The 22,542-nt window shown below is 35.3% G+C and overlaps 1 protein-coding gene and 2 long non-coding RNA genes across 3 annotated transcripts in view; all 3 read left to right on the forward strand.

The window, feature by feature from the left end:
• The window catches only part of LOC147073085 (uncharacterized), a 692,917-nt gene that overhangs the window by 517,598 nt on the left and 152,777 nt on the right, over nucleotides 1–22,542 (forward strand). The gene's annotated exons all lie outside the window — the stretch shown is intronic.
• The window catches only part of LOC147073089 (uncharacterized), a 251,223-nt gene that overhangs the window by 157,634 nt on the left and 71,047 nt on the right, over nucleotides 1–22,542 (forward strand). The gene's annotated exons all lie outside the window — the stretch shown is intronic.
• On the forward strand, nucleotides 4,098–13,250 carry LOC147073090 (uncharacterized). The gene is made up of 3 exons (XR_015070448.1): nucleotides 4,098–6,144; nucleotides 6,266–7,956; nucleotides 10,682–13,250. It is a non-coding gene; the product is annotated as an uncharacterized LOC147073090 (long non-coding RNA).

A 22,542-nucleotide genomic window follows, 5' to 3' on the forward strand; every position in this document is an offset into this window, starting at 1 on the left:
TAGTATTTTGCAGTCAAGTATAACGGTTGAAAAACATCTTCCAAATTCAAAATGCATCCTGTCCATAGCTGTTTTCAAATGTCATCGTTTCCATTGTTACAGCTTACAGAGTGTGTATTTTGAAACTTTCGCTTAATACGGGAAATTACCTACCTATATCATGTTCCGCAAAACTTTCGAGTGTTTGATTGAAAAAGCTCTGTAGTAACAATATCAAAAACACCCGCCCAATAGCCCAAGCAAAAAATGGTTGTTTTTTCTATGTGTTCCATACACGTATTTTGTGAATATCTCAAAACAAAACAAAGTGGACAAGGTGAATTTTGGAAATGTGCGACTCAAATAAAATATAATACTTAGTGAAATGGCGTCCACAGTAAAAATAAATAGATTGTTTTCCTCTCTTTACGCTTGGCATAACTTGTGATTTACTGAGTGTCAGTTTATCAATTTCACCAAAGCAGTATTAAAATAAAATTAGTGATTATTTATTATTTTCTAGCTTTACAGCACATCCGTAGTGAAATTGCCAGCTCCATGTCGAATTGGATTCCTTCACCGTCTAGTTACTGTAGGCTTACATTACATTGCGTGATTTATTATTTATATTCATATTTCATTATTCTGCATACTTATTGTACTGGGAACTTTCTCGGATTCACATACTCACTTTGCGAATGCCGCACGCATTAGATTTTCTTTCATTCTTTCATATCACGTTTTGTATTAGATATCAACATGTATGGAATCTATGTGATACGTTATTATTATGAAATTCGTGAAAAATAGTCTCGTAACGTAATGTCAATTATTATTCTTTGAAAATTCTACGCCTACGAAATTGTTTATTTTATATTTAAAAAAATCATAGTCACAGACTGTAACCTACCCTCTGATTAAGGGGGGACATGCTCGTCGAAGGTCAAAATTGAGTTTTTATTGTATTTTCAAACCATGATCCTGGACACTCCTTAAACGTTGTAGATAATCTATTTATATAATTGTGAAGCCTTAATATCCTTTATAGTTATTTTAAACATTTAATGACTGCATAAAGTATTTTTGTTACATAAAATAGTATTCTTTTAAACCTCTCGATCTAATGTTTTAGAATATAGTCATATTTCGGTACATAACTGTGCAGTGGTGTTAAGATTTTTTACATTTATTAATTTTTAGACGCATTTATAAAACCATTAGTATAATTTATTACGAGATAATTTTTGTAAGATATTCACGATAAAAAAATATATTGATAATCTCTGTGATCCCAAATTTGACAAGAATTAGGCATTTTATTATTCAAAAAATCGGCAAGATTAACACATTTGAAGATGATTCTAAAGATACTCATTATAATCTATGTCTTTGATCATTCAAGTGTGATAAAGATCTTATGAATAATGATTGCTTTATAATAATTATTAACCTAAGAATAAGGTAGTGTTTTTTTGAAATACGCCATTTTTTTTGTCATTCCCCAGCGGTTAAGCTACAACATACGGCCGTAGCCATAAATTGACAAACTATAATTGAAGTAGGGAGTAAAATGATATTGACGCGCGTGTTTGAACATGTACCGTTTAAAAAAAAATAAAAAAAAATCGGTTAGGTACATGTTCAAACACGCGCGTTAACATAATTTTACTCCCTACTTTAATTATAGTTTGTCAATTTATGGCTACGGCCGTATGTTGTAGCTTAACTACTGGGGAATGACAAAAGGAATGGCGTATTTCAAAAAAACACTACCTTATTCATAGGTCAATAATTATTATAAAGCAATCATTATTCATAAGATCTTTATCACACTTGAATAATCAAAGACATAGATTATAACGAGTATCTTTAGAATCATCTTCAAATGTGTTAATCTTGCCGATTTTTTGAATAATAAAATGCCTAATTCTTGTCAAATTTGGGATCACAGAGATTATCAATATATTTTTTTATCGTGAATATTTTACAAAAATTATCTCGTAATAAATTATACTAATGGTTTTATAAATGCGTCTAAAAATTAATAAATGTAAAAAATCTTAACACCACTGCACAGTTATGTACCGAAATATGACTATATTCTAATACATTAGAGCGAGAGGTTTAAAAGAATACTATTTTATGTAACAAAAATACTTTATGTAGTCATCAAATGTTTAAAATAACTATAAAGGATAATAAGGCTTCAAAATTATATAAATAGATTATCTACAACGTTTAAGGAGTGTCCAGGATCATGGTTTGAAAATACAATAAAAACTCAATTTTGACCTTCGACGAGCATGTCCCCCCTTAAGTTACACCACAACGGGAAGAGAGCAACAGGTGACATTTCATTGTGGCTTATGAATTCATTTCATTAATATGAATAAATTGCACCGTACATATCGGGCGAAATGAATCAGAGAAGAACGACACCGTAAACTCAAACCAACATTTTTAACCTTAAAGCATGGTGCACTAGTTCGCATCTCTTGATGTATGTAATACTATTTGTGGGGATCGATGAGGTGGAAGGTGGTGAGGTGATAAAGGCAGCGGCGGTGGAGATGGATGTAGATGTTTATTGTCTTCATGCAGTAGTACAGAGTATCGCGGTGAGCTAGGTCGCGTTCCAGTAGAGATGATCGGGACGCGCCCGGGAGTCTGTGCTCGAAAGACAAATGTCGAGTGAGAATTGAGAGTTGACTGTGTCGAGTGACCGGACTCGTGATGAGTAGTAAGCCGAGTGACGGACTCGAAATGAGTGACGAGTTATGGATCATCCTTGCTATTTATACATATACAAATCATAATAATATACACTATTGATCTAGGTTATTATAGAGGAAATGCTGACGATCGCTTCCGCTACTTTGTTTTGTTTTGACAACGAGCCATAAATATTGAAGTGTGTCACACATGCAATAGTAAGTGGTATGATTGCTACATATTTGCTTCGCCCTATCACAGCACAAGCTCTCAGCATTACCCTCGGCTAACGATAGCTATCGTGCCTTCTCAACCCTGCAGTGTATAGATCGCGTCACTATTTTTCAAACAGATGTAGGGCCCGTCGAGCCATCCGACGTGGTTACCATGCCAATTTTATTGCATTCATAAAATTTGCAGTATCATTGTATAGCGAGACGATCTCAACTCTTCGTTTGCTGGGACGCATGTCTTTCTTTTTTTTCTTTCTCTACTTGGATCCTTTTCTGCGAATCCATTAATAATAAATTGAGTACGTGACAAGTCTTGGTTACTTGCCTACTTACATATCAAATTCTCATTGAAAAGCTAGAATATTACACCAATTTGCTTCAAAATCAACATGCTGGCCTTCAGTACCTTATAATATCTTACAAATAAATTTAATTTAATGTTAACATACGATATTTAAGTTATGACTAAATTTCGTAACTGATTATTTTTTAATTGTACCAGGGGGTCTATTCTATGCTTATCGACCGCTAAAGTGATAAAGTGAAAAATATTATCAAACTTAGGGTAGGTTTGTATCAAAATATTAGCACTTATTGTAACAATTACACGAAGCCGGTTTTTATTGTTGCAATAAGTGCTATATTTTAACAGCACCTATCTTGCTGCTGTTAAAATATCGCACTTATTGCAACAATAAAAACCGGCTTCGTGTAATTGTTACAATAAGTGCTAATATTTTGATACAAACCTACCCTAAGTTTGATACTATTTATCAATTTATTGTTCGATAAGTATAGAATAGACCCACTGGTGACTAAGGTATTTATTAGTTGCAAAGCAGTGTTCAAAAATATGACTCATTTTTTCTTCTGCCAACTCGCTTATTTTTTTACCCTCCCTAGCATATTTTTGTCAACGGCAGTTGGCAACACTGTGCACGATTACGACCAGATATGGGATATACGCGGCGCGTTGGTTGATATGTGTTATTAGAATATCTAGTTATTATTCAATATATTATAATATGTTAGGTTACCTCCTTTGCGAGCACACTGTACAGGTGAGACCAATATTGCATCTTCCAATATTGCTTTCTTTCACTTTTCATCGGCGAACGATGGATGATGTGTGACCTGATTTCTATACCCCAGCACGTTACCGGCTGGAGGAACATCGTCACAATAATTTCGCGTCTGCATTGCCCGCTGCGGTTGTATTGAAACCAGGTCACGCGACCGTAAAAAATCTGCTGGAGGAAAACGTCTGCATCGATTCGATCGAACGATAATTTTCACGCGGTTTAAATAATATTATTAACAAAAAAATAATACTATCAACTGCGGGTACCTACTTGGTGAAATGTTATTGATTTAAGTTTTGTACAATTTATTTTGAGTAATATTTCGCGACCATCTACACAGGCAATTTGCGCACTAACCAATGGAAAATGCACACTTCTTTCTCTTCGGCCTAAGGATGGCTGCCGCTCGCCAATCTTCTTGCGCCATTCCAGGTGATACCAGCATCCAAATATATAGTATTTAGTGGCCTTCCAGGACGCCGGACTCCGGTTGGCTTGTAAAACAGGCAAGCCAGGTTGAAGTTCTCTTCTGGCGTCCGCAGAACGTGGCCGAGCCAGGTCCAACATCGCCACTTCACTCTCAGCGTGACGAGAGGCTGCTCGGTTCGTTCTCTTGTCTCCTCGTTACTCATAAAGTCACTCGGTTTCTCTGAGCCTTCGTATGGTGCAAAATGATATGATACAGTTAATTCACATGTATATAACAAATTAATACAATATAAAACAACGCGAAAACCTTATTACTAAAGCAAGACTTTTACAAACTAGTGTTGGAAAAATTGTCTGGAAATATCGTAGTTGATACGTTAGTTAGGTACTCACTATTAATACATTCAGTCTGTTCATTGCAATGCTTCTTTACTTAGTAATAAGATTTTTAACAGCTTTTCCGGTGTTACCCCAGAGGATGGCCAATCCACATTATTTGACTACTACGTCTATAATACCGTTATGGAATTGCATTTGCAATTTTCTTAGTATAGTAATATTTACATATGTATTCAGATTCACGGATACCTGGTAAGTCAATCATACGGGTTAATATGCATATGTATTCTTATTTATAGTTGTATTATTCGTCGTTCATTGCTGAGGATCGTAACCACCTTAAAATTCTGTCATGTTTTGAGTGAACAACACTTTCCACCTCTCCCTCAGGGCAGTGTGAAGGCTGCCGACGCTCTTCTGCTTTCTCTTCCCTTTAGGCTACCCAAAACCACTAATCTCTGACATAATATATTATTGTCTCCACATAATACTGTCGAGAACCGTTTCGTTATCTGTAGTCTCACGTTGATTGTTGATTGACAAGCATCATTTTCGTGGCATTGATTTTTTCGCAATCTGTGTGTGCCTTCGCCCTTTCCACCAATGGTCGATACCAGATATATAAGCTCATCCACCGTTTTTAGGTTTTAGTGTATATTTGTTGCTGGTAGAGAAGGTAGTCGTATTGTTATTGAATTAATTGTGATGATCTGCTCAACTGGGGACTGTACCCATTTCTTTTGTAATGGTTAATTTTTAATTACGTCGCACCCTGATAATTTTATTAATAACATGAGATTGCCATGACGAGTATAATGACATTATTTTTTATTAGGCGGATGAAGAAGTATTCAGACTGTTAATTCAGTTAATTATTCGCTTTAACGGTGTTAATTGCCAATTCTTGCTGGAAAAACATTGAATTAGTTAAAGTAAAACACAACAATATAATATATGATTATTCCACCTAACTCTACGGAAGCTTTGTGTTATTTGAATTAATATTGTCAATTAATAGATTTGCCTAAATATTTTTCTATAGATCAATGAGAGTCTTCGAAGATGTTTTGATTTTATTTTTTATTCGTTTCGTTATTAAACATCACAGCCGGCCGTGAAGCCGAATTCCAGTGGCAAAACTACCATGTTTGAGGCTTCACATATTATATAATGTGGAATATATTGTGACTTTACCGAGATCGAACTCGGAGCCCCCGGTGAAAGGCCAGCGCCTTACGCACTGGACTACGAGGGCCGTCAAGATATCCCCATCTTGTATGTTTGAGATGGCCTTGTTACGCCTACCAGCGCATCTTTTCGACACGCAAGGCTGCTATCAGCGGCTATTGATGGCAGTTTATTATATTTATGTACTTATTGAGATATTATAAATTGTTACAATAAGTTAGCCGTCAAAACGGTCTATTCTCGCTCTATAAGTTAACATAGCCGAGAGGTGATGTTAAAACATAGCCCTTTTTGACAGTTCAGACGGTTAACTTATTGTAACAATTAATCGCCTCAATACATACATAATATGATAAACTACCCTCGATAGCGGCCGAAAGTAGCCTTGTGTATAAAATATAATATATACAATGTGCAGAGCCGCAGCAGTTTAAATAATAAATTAATATAGTTACCTACTGATTTCAATGATTGAAAGCACAGCTAGTCGGTGACGAGTCTAGGGCCTGAAGGACTGACGATTTTGTGGTAACTCCCGATAAAAATCAAATTTAAACTTATTAAATTTAAATTTCCGACTGCTCTTACATGAAGCCTATTATTGCATCGCCTAACTACGTCAAAACTGACAAACTTCACGCTTATGTGGTATGTTTATAGTACCTACACAAATCGGCATTATCCATTTCTCCACAACTAAAATACAATAGGCATCTCCTTAATTGGTGATGGACCAAAAACGCAAAGGCGCTAGATAATATCATTATCGTGACCTATGACTGTTTCATAACGCTATTAATAATTGGCATGCATGACTGTGCCACGTCCCGATGACTGGTTCTTCCGGCCATTGTACCTACCGCGGAATATCTCCGCCGATTTTGCAAACGTCTCCTTTTGGACTGTCGTGACACGGCGGTGTTATGTTGGTTGGTCTTATTATAGCATTTTTGTTTTGCGAAAACGCCTTGCTGTTGCTATAAATTTATTTTCTTTAAACGTGTTTTTCGCGTCCCACGAGCGTCGACGCATCATCTTCACTCTCGCTTTCGTTTGTCATTTTCTACATTCAATGGATAATATCTCTGTAATTTTGAACGCTGTGCTACTTCGGATACAAACATTGATCGCATTTTGTAGTCTTATTTAACTGGCTTATTATATTTTCTTCATTTACAAGCAATAATTTGAATCATTTATTTTTGTCAGGACGCAGACACACATTGCAGTAGACGGTCTTGTTTGATTCCAATTGCATCCGATTAGAATCACCAATTGGATTTGTTTTTATCTGGACTCACGTATACGCACGTCCACTGCAATGCTGTGTGTCTGTAGCATTAGTTCTCCGCGCACATCTCTCAACTTGAGTGCGTGGCGATTCAGTCTTGGATATCTGCTTCTGAAACATTTCCAGGTGTAAACACTTCTTGCTGATGCTTCACACCAAATTTAGTGGCTTGCGATACGCTCGATCAAGACCGAGTGTGGTACGGGGTTGTTCGGTTCAGCTTTAGACTTTGGAGGGTAAAAGTATGTGTGTGATGATTATGTGCAGTGGTGTATTATGCATTATATAAAAGTCCACGTTTAGCTTAGTCAATTTTTATACTATACGAATAAATTACCTGCCCTTATATAAATGTAGTTATGTTTTTCACCAGTTAAAATGAGTCTTTAATAAACATTGTACTAGTAGTACATAATTATTTCAAATTTAGCAGGTAGCAGTCAGTATTTAAAAAAAACACTTTTCTTAAGTAATTAAATTTAAAATATATGATATTTCATTATCGTTTGCCAGAATTTTTGAATCTCCTCGCCCTTTTAAATTGTTTGCCACTATCAAATTATTAAATGTAAAAATTGCGGTTCTATTAATTTGTACGAAATGTAATTGACCGAAACCATCAACCGAATCACAATTCGCAGATAAGTATTCAAGCCAAATGTCAATCTATTAGCCCTTGTGATTTTCATTAGCCTAGGTGTTTGTGATTGTTTCACTACATATTGTAATTCGTGGGTCGGGATGTGTAGTCAGGTAAGTCACAAAACAGCAAAAATGAGATATGAATGCCACTATACTAAAAAAAAAAAAATCTTTCGTTCTGTGTAGTCAGATAAGTCGTACGTCTCACCATTAGCGAGATGCATTTTCAGTCAAAACATATTTTTTATTTTACGGGTTGTGTACACAGTTAAGTCACATGAGTAGTCAGATAAGTCAACGTTTTGTGTGACTTACCTTACTACTCATGGTTGGCTTATCTTCAAACGTCATACCTACTTCATGTTGATCTTGGTGAATCTAACGAATTTTTTAAGATATTTTGAGAAATTTTGAAAAAAAAATAACAACAGAACGTTAGTAAAATAGTCATATTTTAATAAATTATGACTTATATAAATACGTATGTGTATTATTAGTATATTATAAAAAATATACCAAATTTATCGAATTTGATTTATTTAACTCTAAAAACACGTAAAAAATATCCAAACAAATAATCTTGCTTCTAGGTTCAACCACATACTCCAATAACTTGTATGTTGACGATTCATATGGTAGCATAAAACATCCTGATTTTAATATTCAAGAATTATTAGTTTAATTTATCAACATTGAAGAACCACACCCTTCATGCTTAAATAATGCTTCCACGATTACACATCACAACGTTGTTTTAAGCTATGACCCTCGTTCTCGATTCAGAAGAAATAATCACCAAAAACGTAACTTAAAGAATGATACAAAAGCCTCCAGAAATGATAAAGAAGTTGCACGAATTACTGGCAAAATTTACAATGTAGATACCTATAATGAAAGTTATGAATATGGAAAAAAGTCGTATCAGACAAAGCGAACCAGGAAAACATCATTTTCGCCAAGTAACAGTTCAATATTACTCGACTGTTGTACTGTTACGGAAACCAATTTGTAAAGGTTGTACATTAAAAACATTAAGTGAAAGTCACAATTTTTTTGAACATGTTTTGAAAAAAAAACGTGCGACTGCTTCTGGTATACTCATTCAAGAAGATGCAAGAGGAAAAATATCCCTAAAAACAAAGATAGCGAACAAGATAGGCAAATAGCAAAGACACATATGTGACTGTCAGAAAATACTTACCGCCACATTTGACAATAACTGTGATGTATTCTCAATATTGCTGTAATCCCATCAATATTCGTTTATACGCAGAAATATTCCATGGCATGAACTTAACATTCAAACGGCTAAATAAGGATACTTGCCAAAAATGCGATAAACTTATGTACATATATACAAATTAAGAATTCCACCGATGATGAAGAAAGAAATAAAAATCGTGAGGAATTGAAAGAGCATCATATCATGACGAAGCTGACTTTGCATATTCAGCTAAGAGTTGTGATAAAGAGTACTTGCAAGATTCCTCTTGCCAAATTGTAACATTTGACATGCAGCAATGTATGCCCACACCAGTTGTTGAAAGTTTCCTGGCTTTTTACAAACGACATTTTGACAGTGCATGATTGTGATAATAACCAGGGATATTGCTTTGTATGCCACGAGCTCTTGCTAATAGAGAAGCTAACGATATCGCTGCATGCCTGTTCAAATACTTAACCAAGGGGATACATGATAATATTAAGCATGTGATCATGTATTCCGATAGATGTGCGGGTCAAAACAAAAATAGCCACGTAGCTGTAATGTGCATGATAGCAGTGAAACATTCTGAGACTTGAAACAAAATTGATTAAAAAATTTTAGTCCCTGGCCACACACATATGGAGTGCGATAGTGAGCATCGCATAATTGAGAAGAAAAAAAAGACATTTGGTGGAACGATCGAACATCCTTATGATTGGGCCAAATCAATATGCGAGACTGCAAAGAAAAATCCTTTTCAAGTCACTGAAATAACTCGTGCAGATTGTTTTAACTACTCGTATCGTATAGACACATATGGGAATAAGTTTGTTTGGAGAGATGTTAAGTGGCTTTAATTCAACAAACACGAACCGGGAATAGTGAAATTTAAAAGAACTCTCGACGAGACGACTGCATTTTAACAAATTTCATATATAAGACGAGACAAGACGAAAGATTTGATAGACTTACTTCCATACATTTCACCTTATTATAGAGAATTTTATGAGTCACTTGAGACATCTGAGACAGTCAGGGATATTTAACCTGATACAATTGAAGAAATCCGTACTGAAGTTTAATGATAACGATGAACCTTTATAATATTCAGGTGTGTGTGCCTTTTCACTACTTAAATAACATTAAAGTAAAAATAAGTTATACAAATTCTAATTTTAAATTTATATAATATTTTGTTCAATAAACCAATAAGATTTATGTATAAAATGTGTGTTTTATTGCTAATATTAGTCGGAAAAAATAATAATATTACTTTGTGCGTAGTAAGGTAAGTCAATCATTTTTTGTGCAAATCCAGATAAGTGAATTCCCTTTTTTTTAAACCAATTAAATTTTAATGAAACAAAATAGTTAGAATACTTCTAGGACATGTAATTGAAAGCCAATTACATGTACTTTGATTTGTTACTCATAAAAAAACATAACTATAATTAGGGGAATGTGGGGAATTTTTTGAAGTTTGTTTTTGCTATATCTCAAAATGACAATTTGTGACTTATCTGACTTCACATCCCGACCCACGAATTGGTAGTCCATTGTGGTATTTGTAAAAAAAGAGTAGAGATTAAAAATACATACGAAATTTACTTTTCTGTCACTTGTGAATCGACCATATGTTTCCGTACAAATTTCAGGACAATCGCTGGTGATTCAAAACTTGATCGATTAATTATTTTTTTCCCATAGTAAAAAAATATATATTATATCACACATTTCTTCGATACATCGATGTATCTCAGTTTTTATTGCTCGATGTAATAATACATTTTACGTTGACATAAATAATGAAATCCATCAAAGTGTCTCCGTGTTGACTGGACTGGCAGGTTCCCCCGCGTATCGGCGCATGCGAGTGGAACGGCGTTCCGAAATAGGACATGCGAAAAGGTTGTCCCGATTGTGAATACAGCGGTAACCCGCTGCGTTCTCCCCCCGACTCCACCGAACGGCGTACGACAGTCGACGACGAACTTTTCTGGTTTCTTTCCATAATCGCACGTGATTTGTTTATGGCACGCCGCGGTGGTGATAATATTATTTTTCGGCAAGGTGTTCACAAATTTTCATTTTTCATATCAGACCCTATTTTAAGAATTTATAAAATAGCGTCCACCTAAACTTACCTCACGCAAGTGAAATATATCAATCGCAGAGTAGACGTTGGAAGGAGAAATGTACAATGCAATTGCACACTGTGCCAGTTCGAAAACCGCGAAGAGCGCGACCAGTAGATAAACGATAATTTGATTGAAAGGATGGATTTATGCATTCGTATGGCGGATGTTTGTCAACGACAAAAAGACACGTGGATGACTGATTCACACAATCATAACAGTAAAACCTGATTATTGATTGAATCGTCTTAAAACTTTCCTATTGGCATTGGGATCAATCCAGAATATCTTCCTCATACACCGATACAACCACGTATAGAAGATTATATTGTTCTACTCTACCTTTCGGGGTTTATCACCAGCTCCATTCCTGTCCATTCCCACACGAATCACAATATTTTTCGCTGACGTCTTTTAACTTCTATTCTTTTTTTAACACTTCAACAGGCCATGGGGTTGAATGTCAGTAGTGTGTTTGATAATAGGAGATATAGGTACAATCACAAATCTTTAAGAAAATCACATAAATATATCATGACCTCACCGAAAATCGTACCCGGCGCCCCTCGGATGAAAGGTCAGTGCCTTACAAACTGGACCACTTGCTCACTTATCGAACTTTTTGTATCATTGTGAACAATCATATCTGCTATTTCAAAAGTATGTTGAGATTCCTAATAATTTACATAATTATCGACCAACCTTGTTCACAGCTCAGACCCATCCCTCCGGACTTGCGTCAGTTGAAATGGTGTTACACTCTTATTTTTTTCCTTCCATCCGGAGGGGTTCTCACGACATTTACAGTATTCATACAATCAGATTATTTTTACTTAGGTGTGTAGCAAATTTATTTTGATCTAGCGACTCAATAATATCTTCACATACATTCTTCCAGAGTCCAGGGTTTTCTCGTCGAGGCTTTAATGATCAACCATTCTCTTCCTGATGTGTCTCGGCTGAGTATATATCGTTATTCGTGACCACTTCGAAATTCAGTCATTTTCTTAGCGGCTAAAACTCTCCACCCTTCGTGGACCTCCACTTCTCTCCGTGGAGAATGAGGCTTTCTGCCTCTGCTTTGGTTTCTGAAGGCTTACGAAAACATACGAACAGCAATATGTAAAAAAAAATAGAATGCGTAGATTTCCATCTGATTTTTTGAATTTCTGGAATTTGGATGAACACCAAATTCGCACACACGGGCATACTTTGCCACAAATATCAACCGTTATTCCTCTTGTCCCATCCCACCTCTATAAGAGGTCGGCCACCGCTGATTACATTCAGAATTCTGTACTTCCCTCAACAGATCGGCAGAGCAGCGTTCACATCGATCGTGGAGAAAGACTGAAAATAATTGTTAATAACTAATTGTTTATTATTTTTTCTCACACCGTGTAGTTAAATAAGAGATTATTTGTCATTTTGCGGAAGTATCGAAGTGGACGGCCGTTCAAGTCGAACGGTGGGCGGGTATTGATCTTGCGAATTGTCACTCCGCCCACTGTCAGCCCAATTCATCGGATTGATTCAATCTTTTTCAGTACCTACATAACTCTCAGATTTCCACTTCAAGTACCTACGGCAGATAGAATTATATTCACACACGTAACGCTATGTTGGTAAATAATCCTGTTGTGCAAACAGCCTACGGATAATTTTACTGTCGGTTGATTTTGTACGTAGTTATCTACTGCACTTTTCTGCATTGAATTAATTTGAATAGTAATTGTTTAAGACAATGGCTCCATCATAAAACGCCAGCGTGCATGTATATACGGATTGAATTGCATTTTCAGTGTATGATTCACACTTATTATGTATCGATTCTAAACCTTAAACAGTATTTAACGGATTTAATCGAAGCTTTAGCAGAATTTATAAAACTATGTTATAATATACCACCCGAAAGATAATATAATCATACATACGGTTATATGTAATTTGTACGTAGATAAAAAAACCGGAACCAACATGCCGATTCAGAATAAGTATTCGATAAGTAGGTACTTTGCCGATGCAGTTATTAATGTATGCGAATAATAGTGAGTCATTTAGAGTAAAGGAGACAATTACAAATAAATATATATTAAGATAATAGTTTCGATGGGGTACCTACCTACTTATTTGTTAATTGAATTGATTTTGAAGAATTTCATTATATTGGTTTTAAAACAATAGTTCTGGGTTAATTCTACGACTATCGGGTTAATTTTATAACGAAGGTTCTTATTTATTTGCATTTTAGAAATTCTGAATGCTTCCAGTATAGTACATATCCACTTATATTTTATTGTGATATTCTTTATTTCAATAAATTGCAATTGATATGGAATACCCAACAGATAACTACATGCAAATGTGGTTAACCACCGTAATTATTATCGAATACTTGTTTCGAATTAATTTTCAATTCCAATTTTTGTTTTAAATGAAAGTCGTACTTATAATCAAATGTCACGTAATAATTTTAAAAATCGTATAAATCAGTTGCGAAAGATTGAGGTAGTAGGTTATGATCAGACATAGTGCACACTACACTTTGTCAGTCGTACGTATTTGTTTTCATTGAACTAATACTACAAATTGCGGATAGTGTTGGTTAGTTTTTAAATTTCAATTAAACCATGCGTTACCCAAGCCATAATAAATAATAGTCAAAACATATTTGTCTCTGTAACATATTTAAAATTATGTCATAAAATCATACATAATTTGAGATGTGTTATAAATAATATAAGAATATTTTTTTATCTATTGGTTTCGGTAAAATGAATTTAGTGTGCATTATGTATGTCGAATTTTAACAGTTTACCTCCATCCACCCCACTGGTATAAATTACCATAATATGGGCAAAGAGCTTTTTAATGAAAATTGCATTCGATTTGAATGCTGACATTTCTGAGTTGACCTGATGATTCAAAAATAATCACAGACATGTTCTTTAGTAAAGCTATCCTGAGTTGAACATGTATGAGGTATTTTAACGATTATTGCTACTGCTAACTAAATTGCTTGAAATTCCCTAATGCGCAAAATACCAAAATTATAATAGAATTAATGTGCTTTTTTCTTGGTTAATATTATTATGAAATAATTTGTGTTCCAAGGTAGTTTTTTTGTTTTAAATTCTCTTTCAAGAATCTTATGACATTCGTAACATATTTTTTTTTACCAAAATTGGCTGTCGATGTGATTATGGCAGTAATTTATTACACATTAACTAAATGTTTTTGGGGTTTTTTTATAGTCCAATATCAATATGTCAAATGCTTGATTTATTTTAGACTCCGTAAATACTTTATATAAATCTCTGCGACAGATCCTTCTTGGGTTTTTATGTTTTTTTCTCCATATTTTGGAAACGGGTATTTTATTACATTCTCTCTTCATCCATGGTTGTTATTGCTGATGTGTTGTGTAATGCCTGAGACCATGAAAAATCATTTAAATTTAGACGTAAACAAAAATACTTACCCAATTTAACCCAATATTTGTTTATACTGTTGCTGAAATACGTAGTGGTGGCGCTTTTAGCAGTGGACTGTAATTTGAGGGTAATGCTAGATTGGTGGATTACGGATCTAGGGGGGGGGGGTTGTTGTTGCACAGGATGCCAGACACTGACCTTTGTGTTGAGAGGGCTGGGGCCGGTTCGGTACTCGCGCACTGGTGGAACGGATGGTACACTTTTGATGGACATAATAATTTGATAAGTTCAGGATGGATGATATACACTCGACGTTCACTCATATTGTAACAGATTTAGTGCAACGAAGACCGATCATAGGTATGCATGTTGAGTCAATCGTTAGTTAACGACGGCTAATCTATCAGAAGCCCGCAACGCGACCGCTTTCTTGATGTCACTCGAGCTAGCTGCATGTTATTCAATCACGGTCTCCTCATGTCCCGTAATTGCTCGTCCCCTGGTCTTGTGAAAATAATAAATAAGGGATTTGGAAGTAGGTGGGAAGAAAGGAACGAGGGCTAGCATATTTGACCCAACCACGTAGGTATATAGATATTATTAAATGGTCTTCTTTGTTTTTAAGTGCTGTCTCCTTTACGAAGGTTGCAATCGTAAAATCGATTTTCCGCTCATGGCATTAGTTTTTTTTACCTTTTCCAGGAGTTTTCACTGTCCTATATAATAATAAGTTAATATTAATACTATCGACTGAAGGTACTTGATGGAATTTGAATCCATTAGAATAATAAGTTAGTTGCGTGATATTTTCCACCATGTATAACGTGTCGAAAATACTCCTAGTTTCAAGCACTATACGTTTTATAATTTAATTATACATGCATAGTATTATGTAATATTATGATAGTTCCTTAAAATAATGGGGAATGTTTTGCATAAGATTTGTAGAAAGGTTTTAGAAGACATTGTAGCACTTTGAATGTCTTCATAAATTATGAAATGTGGAAATAATTGGTTTACATAGGTACTCAAACATTTCCGTGGCAGTGGTAAAAAAATGATAATGGTATTAAGTATTATAGGGGTGGAAACATTTTTTGTTATTTTACATGAAGCACGTTTAAATTATATTTATGCCAGAATGAAGTTTCTAATAATTAAGTAACTCAAATTTAGATATTTTTTCGTACATACTTTGATAGGCTTTTCACCTAGTACCTCACGACGGCCGAGCGGTAGCGGATCGCCTCATAATTTCATCGGGCTCTGGTTCGAATCCCGGGTCTAGAAAATTTCAAGGTGTATTTGGACAGGTTAAGTGGCTATCACAAATTTCTCGTAAATCAAAAGTCTGTTAAATCAACCTTCATTCTATGGATGGCCATATTATGATCGTAATAGATATACTGTGTGGTTGACATTTAGGTAATTGCATTAGTTGTATCTGTAATCTGTACCTACTAATCCATGATTTCTGCAATAAATGCAATATATGCAAACAGTTAATCATTTACATTTGTCTATGAATTGAATTCCAATTATATTCAGAAGTGCACTATTGATTGCGTGCCTAATAAAGTTGTATTTAACGCAATGCATAGGCGCTGACATGGTACCGTGCTCCATACCTGCGCAGCGCTGTCATCGCATATTTACAGATCCTCGTGTATAGGATATGAGACCTTATGGTCGCGCGAACCTTATTGCATTTTGATGCTGTCGCCTTATAAGGCCGGGCCTGGCTCGTTGCAATTTGCAATTTCCAATGCGTTATGTTTTTCGATCGGCCCTCGCCAACGCAGAGTTATGGCCCACAGAGGTGACAGTTGATACATACCTACATCAGTTTGCAAGGATGGCTAAGTAGTAAGATAGTAAGTGACAAATTGTGGTTATCGTCAGTCCATTTCATCTGTTTCTTCCAAAGAATTTTGAATACATATAAATAGAAGGAGCTTTATACCTACGTTATTTCTGTTATAACATTTGAAATATTTATTTTGCAAGCGCGCGAAACATATTTAAGTTAGTAAACTTCTCAAATATTACGATCGCTGAGTTGCTATTCGATTTGTTATGTTTATTACTGTTCTGTGGTTTATTATGATTACTTAGGTACTTTAGTCCAGTAATAAACGGTTTTACACAAATTTTAGATGATGTTTAAGTGTAGTAGGTATTATCGGCTAATTATCTACTCATCGTGATGGATTGTCTTTGTATGCAAATTGGCAAATAAATGTCAAATCAGTAGTGTGAAGTTCTCTGCAAACAAACCCGCAATGCTAAATCATTTATAACATGTGTACTAGTTGTCTTTTTCGTTTCAATTTCATATAATTAGGTTCTATCTATATCGAAGAAGTCTTTTTCAACATATTATTCAGTTTCTTCTCATCATGTCTTCACTTTCTCCAGTATTTATCTTTTTTTTCAATTTTTTACTAATAGTAAGCGTCGTGGAGTATGATATTCTATACATTATTCTTATTAATAATTTTATAAAATCCCGTCACATTTCCTCTAATAATGTGACACAAAATCTCAATGAAAGCGTAATATCATATCGCATAGTATTTAATACTATCGACCGAATGTACTTGATGGGATTCGAATTTAAATTCTACCTAATGTATTTATGTTTTGTACTATTCCATTTGAATCGTTTTTTTTGCGACCCGGGTTTCGCCTTTCGGCATCTTCAGGCACTATGTGTACCAGTGGCGAAGGGTGGAGGTAGGCTGTTAAGATCCGTCATAAACAGTGCACATTAAACTTTTTCAGACATACATATTTGTTTTCATTGAAATAAGACTACATTTTACAGATAGTGTTGGTTAGTTTTTAAAATTTAATTAAACCCTGAGAAACCAAGCCATAATAGATAATAGTCAAAAAATACATGTCAATCTATAAAATATCTAACATTATACAATTAAATCATACATAACTTTGAATATTTTATATATAGAATAATATTTTTTATTTATTATAGTTTGGTTTAGGCAGGGCCTAATGAATTTAAAAAAATAACAAACAATATGTGTAATATGTATTTTTAATCCAACGAAAACAAATAACTATGAAAGAAAAAGTGTGCTCAATTTTGTCGTATTGCCCAAATTAGACCAAAACTATTATGGTTTCATTTAGGCATGGTTTAATTGATTTTTAAAAACTAACTAACATCCTCTGTAAATTGTAGTCTTAGTTCAATAAAAACAAATACATATGACTAAAAAAGTTTAGTGTGAACTATTTATAGCGAATCTTAACAGCCTACCTCCACCCTTCGCCACTGATGTGTACTCACCAAAAGGTAATTACACAATAACAATAATGATAATAAGCTGATCATTCAGGATAGGTGGGCTCTGCAACTGTGCTCTATTTATTAGTTTAATTAATTGTATTCGTTGTCAATGTGTATTTACCTTTTGGTGATTGCACATAGTGCCTGAAGATGCCGAAAGGCAAAACCCGGGTCACAAGAAATAGACTCAAATGGAATAGTACAAAACTTATACTTATCCATTAGAATATTATATTATGTATACGCGTTTGTCACTGCTCAATCGACCAAAATCCATCTCGCGATCAACGTGTTGGACATACCTGATGTACTGCTACCGACGTATTTATAGGTATCATATTTATATTTTACCTGGTAGCTAATTAAGGCGACGTTCCTTCCATCTTTGATGCGGTTGACACTGCCAGCCCTTCAGATTTATCCGGGTGATAAAACTGCGGTTTAATCTGACTCGCTTGCTCCTTTAGTACGAAGTAACTTGGTAACTTGTCTGTAAATAATAATGCGATGCTGACATTGTGCTCGTATCTGGAGTTGATTATCTCGTGAAGATTATTCACCGTGGCGCCTGCCTTATATTTAGTTATCCCGTTACCTGTGGTTGTAAATTTTATATGTCTGTTTATTACTGCGTTAATTTTGAAGAATGCCCGTGATATCACTGTCCATTTTTTGCTAATCACTCATAGAGCGGCCCTGGGTAATCAATAATGTTTTCCCGGTCTCGCACATAGGTGCGATATATTCAATAAAATCATAACGTGAGCATATCAATGTTACATGGTATCAGACGAATACGCAGTAATTTTGCCAAAATAAGAAGTCATCAGTCGTCAGTATCGGGCGACATTTTTGCATTTTAATGCTTTTTTCATTTCATCATTGATGCTCGTGATGCGTGTGCACTGTGGTGTCACGAATATCAAACGTTCTGGAATATTATACTGTCGGTATTTAAAAAATGAAACATTTACTGCTTTGATTCAATCGACAAGAAATAACTTCTTATTTGCGACGCCTTGTTATCAATGACAATGACTCCCAAGGTAATTTACAACGAAATAGTTGACTATTCGCAAGTTTTAAGAGTGTCTTCTTTAATCTCTTCATCGCACATTCGCCGCGTGGGTACACTCTTCTTGACTTGTCGGAGTATCTGCAGCATGTCATCCGCTGATCGCCATACCGCGCCTCGTTGCTTCTGCAGCGGGATGTCCGCATTTTCTTAACATTTATTGGAAACAATTTAACATTCCATTTGTAGAATGGACGACTCGCATGCGGTTTAAACCATTCTGCTGTCGCATCAAAAAGTGGTTGTCGTGTACGGCGAGTCTATCGATGGTTCGTGAATAAGTCATCGACCATGTATTTGGTTTTAAAATTCTCATTAGGTACTCATTCCCATTTTTGTACAATCGTTTTTGAACTCTAATAATCACCAACTACCTATGAAATACTTCTAAAATATCACCATACGTTGAAGTTATACCTACATAAGACGGGTTAGATTTCTTGCGACTTAATTATAATCGAGCAGCGCCCCGTTCGCTGTTAACATAATATCGATTCAAGTAGTTACTTGGCAATCTCGATGGTCTCCGCTACCGGGTGTACTTGCGGTGCTGCCTCTATAAGGAGCGACACGACGATGCGCGAGGTCTGCGAGGTCCACTCCATCACTAGACGAAGCCTCTGAGGCGATCGCATCCGCGGGATAACACCGTGACGAGTGCCCATACCAAATAATCTTTAACAATACTTGTCTTGTTTACCTACAGCTTTTTATAATATACTTGTACGTAGATAATATCGTATTAGGTATATGAGATGGGTGTGCAGTTTTTTTTTATTTACAAACAAATAGGTGCAAAGTTAAGTAAATTTAAAATTCGTTTAAATGTTAGTCGAATTTGACAAATACATATAGAATTTACGTCTTGCTGTCTCTGATAAAGTTTTGCATGATGAACTGTAATTGTATAGATACCGTCCAAAGGCATCATTTCAAAATAAAATATTCAGCAAGACGATGCTGAAGATCCAAAGAGATCGTTTCATGTTTGGCCAAGGTTAGAGTGATCGTGTGGATGTCATCGCAAGCCTTTCTCCGTATGGTGTGAAAGAGGTGTCAGATGAATTCGTATGCTGTCCTCTTCTCTTGTAGTGGTTTGAAGTTATATGATAAACTGTATTTGTATAGATGCCGTCCGAAGGCATCATTTGAAAATAAAATATTCAGCCAGACGTTGTTGAAGATCCAGATAGATCCTAGTTCGTGTGCGGTAAGGTTAGGGTGATCGAATGGATGTCATGCAAGGCTTTTTCAAAATGGTGTAACAGCGATGTCCGATAAATTTGTGCGCTATCCTTCTCGTCATGGTTTTTCGTATTTTTGATTTACTAGATTCCTCATGCCTAATTCTTTTTGACAATTGTATACGTAAAAACGTGATGTGACACAACCTCTCTCGGTACTGATCGATTCGCTGATTCTGTGATAGTGAAAAACAGATGCACGCTTAATTTGGTGTCTTCGTCTCGAGGAAGGTATTCATCTTCGACTTCTTACCTGACAAAATACTGCAAGTTGCCGTTCCTGCAGGCTATATGGACAAAAAACGAAATGTACACAACTATCACGAATGTCATAACTCACTTGACAATTGTCTAAATTGTCTTCTTGGTCGTTTCACCCCATTTCGTAAACTTATGATGTCCGAATTCTTCCTACGTAAAAATGAGGTACCTAACCGAAAGATTGAACCGTGTGTGTTTATACCCACTTCTTAATAAATATCAAAACTGATTTTACTATCTATATTTTGGTAGGCAGGTATGCTTCTCGAACCCTAGAATCAGCCGCGTATGTAACTATTTGACCATACTGTTGAGTAGAAGCTCCCATACCTGCTATTGCGGAATTTTAATGTGATTATAATAATGCAGTAAACCAAATTTGTTACCCTTTATGTTTTGTTACGTCAATGTCCCAGTAATTTGTGGTCAGCGCGGTACAATCGTAATGTCAACATAATTATTGTAATTATTCCTCCTGGATGCGGTCTTCGTCTCCTGGATTCTTGGAAATATGCCTTTGTACGTGTAGAGAGGATAACATACTTTATAGTTAACTACGCGCTTTCCTGTTTTCGCATTTGTCGATACTGTTGGCGAAATGAATTTAAATATTTAAATATTATTTGCTTTACACTCTTGCTAGGCCGTCTATCGTCAGACCGCGGCACGAAATTTACTGACCGTAGTGCTAGTTATTGCCTAAGCCCTAACTTAATGCAATGCTCTGCTGCTAATGCCAACGAATACTAATCTGTTCGCAATAAATGAAGATTTTCTATTGCATATTTCATTCATATTAATTATTATTAACGTATTACAATATTTACGATATGAAACAATCATCATGTTATACAAACAGTTTACCATGTTGCATTCGAAGTATAATAAATACATAGCTACAATCAAAATTCACAGTTTCGTGTCGCAGTTCTGACTATGTATGGCCTTCCATTAAGTTGTCGTGATAGTGATTCAGTAGGTATCGGTTCGACACTCGGGCCGGTTGAAATTTGTATGTTGTTTTTGTTCACTATGTACATTTGTGTTTGCTACAAATGCAATAATTTAGATACATACATTTGCATGAACGAACATTTCAATAATTATAAGTTTATTAGTTTACGATGTGCACGGCATGGCAGGAAAAAATATAAAGAATTCGAATTGACATCGATCTCCATCGCTGTAACCTGTGTGTCTTGGATCACGATCATTCCGTAATTACTACTGTGACATTCTGGATCTTTTTCCCTATCCTCTGCAAGTCTTGTGGTGGGTGCTTATAAATTTCTTCACTTGATTACTACATCTAATCAATACAGATATTTAAATTTTATCCAGCATTCGGGCCTAGATATCCATCGAAGCGATAGTGTAAAACTTTCATACCGTATGTAAAACGAAACAATAATATGACATTTGCATTAACTAGTAAAACTAGTTGTTTCCATCAAAAATTATGTAGTATTCATGTAATTTTTATGCATTTTACCCGTCCCACGTAAAATGTACGCGGTCAATCCCTCCTGCGACTGGCGAATTAATTGCGCTGATCATGCATTATCATCACACCGGTGGAAATTAGTCACGCGTGTCTGCGCGGAAGGATTCCGACGTCCTTTATCTTCCTGTATAGGGGCGCCACAACGCGAAGAGCCTCACGTGTTCTGGCATCCTTTTTGATTGCTCAGATTTTTAACAGAATGGGTAAAGTCATAAATATAGTATGGAATATCGTGTCAAGAATGCTAATTTCTAATATGAAGGTGTGTAGGTTCAGTATTTTTTACCGAATAAATTCAGTTTTTCCGTATGTTGATTATAGTGCAAAACATTCAAATATATTTTTAAAATTTTCGGAAAATAGTCATATTACAAAGTCGTTGAAAAAACTTTGTCTACATTATGAAAGTAAATCTGAAAATACATTACAGGCATTTACATTTTCTACAGGTTACTTCGCATTGCAGATTCATTT

This window comes from Rhyacophila brunnea, unplaced genomic scaffold, assembly GCF_057557595.1.
Source record: "Rhyacophila brunnea isolate RB1 unplaced genomic scaffold, BYU_Rbru_1.0 scaffold_18, whole genome shotgun sequence".
In the NCBI taxonomy this organism is placed as follows: Eukaryota; Metazoa; Arthropoda; class Insecta; order Trichoptera; family Rhyacophilidae; genus Rhyacophila; species Rhyacophila brunnea.